Genomic DNA, 7124 nt, shown 5'->3' on the forward strand with positions numbered 1-7124 from the left:
AATGGCTGCCATCAGTGCTGAGGCCAGAGTCTGAAAAGCTTGCTGAAGGGCCGCCTGACCAGAATGAATGCCCTCCAGGAATGCATTTGTTTGTTGCAACTGCCTTTCTACACCCTGGATGGTAATCCAAATGGTAGACTGCCCAACAGTAAGGGACCTGAGGAGGTCAATGGCCTCTTCACTGAGGGCAGCAGGGGTGACTGGGGCAGGGCTTGAGGTGCCTGGGGCGAAGGTGATGCCCACCCTCCCGGGTGAGCGGGCACGGGGCGAAGGCTGAGGGGCTGCTGGGAGGGCAGTGCTGGAAGGGGGGGGTGGCGGCTGTACCTGTAGATGGGGGTGGCACAGATGTTGCCGCCACGACAAGGGAGCTCCCATCAGAGGACGAGTCTGTGTCACTGGTGTCAGCTCCTGTCCCCGCCGTGGAGCTCCCCTCACCCTCCGTCCCACTGGTGAAGTCCGATTCCGTAGTGTGGCCCTCCATGGCCATGTGGGATGCAGCCCCCCTGGTGCGCCGGTGCTGCTACTCCTCCGCCTGATGATGCTAATGCACACAAGAACAGGGAGACCACAAAAAGGGGGGGACGACAGAAGAAAGACATGTTGAGTGCATGCATTACTGCTGCCGTTGGCGGACACGACAGAAACAGAAGCCCCCTGCACTACGCCGCTCTCTTGGGCTCCACTGTTCAATTCCTGGGAAATGGCCTACAAGGCTATGGATGACATCTGCACACATGGATGACACAGGGGCATGACTAGGTGTACTTGGCACTCTACAGAGGTGGGGTGGGGTGCCACATGGCCTGCCTTGCGGAGGGACCTTGCCTACGGAACTCGCCCTGGCCTAGGGAAACCCACAGCCCACCTCCCCCACACAGACCCCTCCACTGCACGCAAAGTCAGCAGAATGAGAGTGTACTCACCCCCTTGTGGCTGCTGTGATGCCCTCAAGCGCCCATCCAACTCCGGGTAGGCCACCGCCAGGATCCTGAACATCAGGGGGGTCATGGTGCGACGGGCACCCTTCCCACGTTGGGAGGCCATCCCCAGCTGAGCCTCCGCTGTCTTCTTGCTTCAGCTGCGAATGTCCTCCCATCTTTTCCGGCAGTGGGTGCTCCGTCTGTGGTAGACCCCCAGGGTCCGGACAACCTTGGCGATGGCACTCCAAATATCTTTTTTCTGGTGGGCCCTGACCTACATGAAATGTACAGGGGAAAAAGAGAAGTTATTACCAACTGCACTGTCAAACTGATTGGCCCCCATCCCTACCCTTGCCATGTGGCACATGCATTCACCATCTTTCATGCATGCAGCACTCTCCCCCCTTCCTTCTTACATCCAGCCCTCTCCACACAGGCATAGCCCATACAACATGCTCCCTGTGTACTTACCTGTTTGTCTGGAGGACCATAGAGTAGCGTGTACTGGGGGAGGACCCCATCCACGAGTTTCTCCAACTCCTCTGATGTGAAGGCAGGGGCCCTTTCCCCAGTCGCACGAGCCATTGTCTCTTCCGGACTGAGGTCACAGCAGCACTTGCAGTGTAGGTCCTCTCCTGTCGAAGATCAGGTATCGAGTGATTGAACAGATAGAAAATGGCGGTCACGTCCGCGGCGGTGCGTACGGTCACCGCCGGCGTACATCGTCATTGGCTCCTGGGACCCATAGGGTCCAATGTTAACCAATGCAGCATTGAGCCGCGGTCTTCGACTGCCTACCGCGACGGTGTACAACGACAGCGCAGTTACCTCACATCCCGTTGTCCCACTTTAGAGGTCAGGCAGCCGCCATTTCAGGGGCCCACATGGCTTCATTTTCAACTGCGTCACACATACCTAGGCCTAGACTCAACACACATAAAGGCCACCTTTTGTGTATGAATGGTGTTCTGTGTAAACTGTGGGTACGTACCTCTGAGTCGTTTGACTCTGTGCTTGTTGTTGTCCTTCATAGGCACCGTCCGCTGGGACATGTGAGGAGATAGCGGCATCCTCCGGTGTACCGACCGTTGGTGGACCTGTCGACAATGGAGGAGCGACATGTGATTATCACATACAGGCTTGACCGTGCCACAATCCAGGAGCTGTGTACCCAGTTAGAGCCAGACCTGATGTCAGCAATCCGCCATCCCACAGGAATCCCCCCCTCAAGTGCAGGTGCTGTCAGTGCTCCATTTCCTTGCAAGTGGGTCTTTTCAAACAACAGTGGCCATAGCATCAGGGATGTCCCAGCCTATGTTTTTTAACGTATTGTCCAGAGTGTTGTCTGCCCTTCTGAAACACATGCGGAGCTACATTGTTTTTCCTCAGGTGGAGGATTTGCCCACAGTGAAAGGTGATTTCTATCCCTGGGACACATCCCCAACATCATAGGTGCCATTTATGGGACCCATGTGGCTTTGGTCCCCCCCCACATGAGTGAACAGGTGTACAGAAACCAGAAGAGTTATCATTCGATGAATGTACAGATGGTATGTTTGGCAGACCAGTACATCTCCCATGTGAATGCCATGTTCCCTGGCTCAGTGCATGACGCCTACATCCTGCGGAATAGCAGCTTCCCTTATGTGATGGGCCAACTCCCGAGGCACCGTGTGTGGCTATTAGGTGAGCACCTGGAAGCAAGACAGTGGGAATGGTTGTCAGGGTCTGGGGATATCCCTCCAGGTTAGTTGCGTGTCGAACAGTTGTCCCTCGCCATTTGCAGGTGACTCTGGTTACCCCAACCTGTCATGGCTACTGACCCCAGTGAGGAATCCCAGGAAAAGGGCAGAGGAACGCTACAATGAGGCCCATGGGTGAACTAGGAGGGTGATCGAGTGGACCTTCGGCCTCCTGAAGGCCAGGTTCCGGTGCCTCCATATGACAGGTGGATCCCTATTCTACTCACCCAAGAAGGTGTGCCAGATCATCGTGGCCTGCTGTATGCTTCACAACTTGGCTTTGCGACGACAGGTGCCTTTTCTGCAGGAGTATGGTCCAGATGGCGGTGTTGTGGCAGCTGTGGAGCCTGTGGACAGTGAAGACGAGGAAGCAGAGGAAGAAGACATGAACAACAGGGACTCAGTGATCCAGCAATATTTCCAGTGAGACACAGGTAAGAGTACAGACTTGCCTACTACATGTACTTTAGCACTACTACCTCTCTACTGTCTGTCGTTTTCAACCAGTGTAATGTCACTGAGTTGTCACTTTCCCTTACGATTTCACAGATGTGGGTCCCACTGTGTGACATCTGCTTAGATTCCTCATGGACTAGAGCTGTGTGACATAGGTATGTTGACATTACAATTGAAAGAGCATTTTGTCACTGTAATTGCTAATACACTATTTCGAAATCAAAGACAGACTCCAGATTGTTTTGTGCTTTAAGTGTGTTTGTTTAAGTGCTCAATATTGGAGGGGGTAGTAAAATGGTGAGGGGTGATGGCGGAGGAATGTCCATGGCAGAGTCCAGTCTATTAGTCTCACAGGTGCATTGCCCATATGGGCATAGGAAGTGGAGCTGGGGCAGTTTAAGTATGGACAGGGTGACAAAGTGGGACAGTAGGATGACAATCAGGGTGGTCTCATTTCTTGGTGGGGTCTTGGCATCGTGCTCTGTCTTGTTCCTGGATCTCAGGGACCGTTTGTGGGGTGGTTCTCCCTCTGCAGGGGGTGAGGTGCTGGTGTGGTGGTCCTGTGGTGGGGCGTCCTGTCCACTACCGCCGGCGGAGGTGGTGGGCAGTTCATCATCCATGCTAGTGTCAGGGGCCCCTTGTAGTGCCACAGTGTCCCTCCAGGTGTTCACAAGGTCCTTCAGCACCCCTACGATGGTGCCCAGGGTGGAGCTGATGGTTCTGAGTTCCTCCCTAACGCCCATATACTGTTCCTCCTGCAGGCGCTGGGTCTCCTGAAACTTGGCTAGTACTGTTGCCATTGTCTCCTGGGAGTGGTGGTAGGCTCCCATGATGGAGGAGAGGGCCTCGGGGAGAGTGTGTTCCCTTGGCCTGTCCGCCCCCTGTCGCACAGCAGCCCTCCCAGTTCCCCTGTGTTCCTGGGCCTCCGTCCCCTGGACCGTGTGCCCACTACCACTGCCCCCAGGTCCCTGTTGTTGTTGGGGTTGTGGGTTAGCCTGGGTTCCCTGTAGTGGTGGACACACAGCTGGTTGACGTGTCCTAGGGACGGAGGTATGGGCCCGCTGGGTGGGTGCTGTGCTGGTGGTTTCAGAGGGGGGAAGGTCTGTGGTAGCCTGTGACTGGGTGAGGACAACCGACTGTCCAGAGGTTCCCGATGGGCCGGGCTGGTCATCTAGATCCAGTTGGACAGAGATGCTGTCATCACTGTGGGCCTCTTCTGTTGGTGGTGTGGACATGTGTGGACCCTCCTGTACGGTGACGTTGGGTAGGGGTCCTGCAGAGGTATAAAAGGATGCTTATTACATCTGTGTGTGTCATGGTGTGCAATGGGTGGGTGACCGTGTACCCCAGTGCTTGCATTCCTGTGTGTGACATTGTGTGATGATGGTTTAGGGGGTTGTATGGGTATGGGCAGTGGGCATGCTTTAGTGATGGGTATCCATGCTTTGTTGTTGCATGCAGGGTTTGGTGGTTTGTGATGTTGGGACATATATGAGGAGTTGGAGTGCTGGGGGTGAGGGTGGGGGTATGTGATGGCATGCAGGTAGGGTGGGGGATGTAATAGTTAAGATTTGTCTTACCAGAGTCCATTCCTCCACCTACTCCTGTGAGGCCCTCAGGATGCAGAATCGCCAAGACCTGCTCCTCCCATGTTGTTAGTTGTGGGGGAGCAGGTTGGGGTCCGCCGCCAGTCCGCTGAACCGCCAGGTGGTGTCTTCAAACCACGGAACGCACCTTCCCCCGTAGGTCGTTCCACCTCTTCCTGATGTCCTCCCGATTTCTTGGGTGCTGTCCCACTGTGTTGACCCTGTCCACTATTCTTCGCCATAGCTCCATCTTCCTTGCGATTGAGGTGTGCTGCACCTGTGATCCGAATAGCTGTGGCTCTACCCGGATGATTTCCTCCACCATGACCCTGAGCTCCTCCTCCGAGAACCTGGGGTGTCTTTGCCGTGCCATGGGGTGGTGTAGGTGATGTGTGGGGTGGAGTGTGTGGTGATAAGTGTGCTGGTATGTAGTGGGGTGTTGTGTGAGGTGCGTGGAAGCTCTGTGGGCGATGGTGTTGTGTGCCTGTGGATGCTGTTGTTCTTGCTAGTGCTGTCTCTCTCTGGCCTTCTTTCGGAATTTTTGGTAGTAGAGGTTTGTGGGTGATGTGGGTGTGTGTTTTATATTGTAATGGGTGTGTGGGAGTGGTGTGTGTATGTGTATCAGGTGTGTGTATTTCAAATTGTCCAATGTGGCTGTGTTTTGTAAAAGTGTGTGTATTTTGAGCGCGGCGGTGTGTACCGCCAATGGAATACCGCGGTTGAAAGACCGCCACGTGGATTCGTGTGTCGTGATAGTGTGGGCGTATTTCTGTTGGCGTGACAGTGGAGGTTTTTTTTCCGCCAGTTGATCACTGACCTTTGGTGTGGCGGACTTGTGTGGGTGTCTGAATTTTGGTGGATTCCGTGCTGTGGGTCATAATAGCTGTGGCGGAATTCTGCGGCTGCGGCGGTGTGTTGGTGGTCTTCTGCGCGGAGGTAAGCGGCTTTTACCGCCAATGTTGGAATGAGGGCCATAATATTTTCACTGTCATTGGTTAAAGCATATTTTCTGCTATAAATACATGTTGTTAGCTTGAATGTCACAATTAAAAAAAAGTGGCTGTGGGCCTTCTTTTAGAGTATAGAGGATGGGTTACTCTGAGACAAACATGACGGACAGCCCATCCGCCGAAAACTAAATCCCATAGCATTTAATGGAATTTTAATTTCAGCAGACCTGATATCCTTCACTGTTGTGACGGAATAAACTGCCCGCAGAAATCTAAATCAGACCTGCTGTCTTTATAATATTCCATGGACATCAGCTTCTTCATTTGATCCGTTGTAGTGTGTGTGTGCCACTGAGAATAGTCATACCTCCTACATGCTCATGCCATACCCCTTGGACAAGCACTGTTTGCAGGTGGAGGTTTGTTTGGGGGTGACCAGGGTTAATATTATTTCTATTCAGTGTTACTGACAGGCTGATAATATGATAAATGAAAGAGGAATTCTTAAATTTCCAAAACCCCTTCTGGAGAGTGCAATAATAAATGAGCACATCTTGACAAGATAGGATGGTGAACAGGTTGCCTGCAGGAGCCCCTTTACAAGCACCTGATCCCACTGGAAAGGTGAATCACATTGACTTCACAATTAGTCATATGGATCTAAGCCTTTGTCTTCAAACAAAATACCTGCTGGGCATTGCACAGTGCTCTAACCTGGATCACCTTGCAATGTCCAACATTTATTTGTTTTGTTTAACGTGTGCTTTTAAAACTCATAATAACATGTCAAGCCTTGTTGCAATATGCAAATCTTCAACATGCAAATCAATAAGAAACTTGGTCCTGTTGAGCTAAACCGCAAATAAGCAAATGTTCACCTTTCAGTAGGGACTCTACCAACATAAATACTTTGTCATTTTATGAGTGACATATCTCTACTCTCTCTATGCAAATTGAGACAGAGCTGGTGAGCATCTCACTCAGCAACTACAATTTCTTATCAGTAATGATATAAAAGTCTTGCCTTCATGCCCCTCCTGCCTCCGAGTGCAGTACATGAGAATTTATATATAAGTCTTATTTAATCAGGATATTCCAAAAATTAAGATTATGGAGTTCAGGACAGGGAAGTAGGTACTCATAAGATTAGATGGAAAGTCCATGAGGCTTTCAGTCAAGTAATAATGACATTTTCTGACTCCCTCTAAATGGGTGTGAATGCTTTGGTTGGTGAAGCTTTCTGTATTGTGTCCCATCTGCATCACCTGTCTGCAGAGGGTGATGAGGACTGCTACAGCTGATAAGAAAACTATCATATAATCTAATGACATATTGAAAAAGTATGCATTTTCCTTATAGAAAGCCAATCCCTAAATTGCAAATCTGTTAGAGAGCTGCTACGAAGCCCACTATTGTCACTGAAAATTTTATTATTTTATTACCAGATAAGAGGATCATATTATGCAGTAT

The sequence above is a fragment of the Pleurodeles waltl genome, chromosome 7 (genome assembly GCF_031143425.1).
Source record: "Pleurodeles waltl isolate 20211129_DDA chromosome 7, aPleWal1.hap1.20221129, whole genome shotgun sequence".
Lineage (NCBI taxonomy): Eukaryota > Metazoa > Chordata > Amphibia > Caudata > Salamandridae > Pleurodeles > Pleurodeles waltl.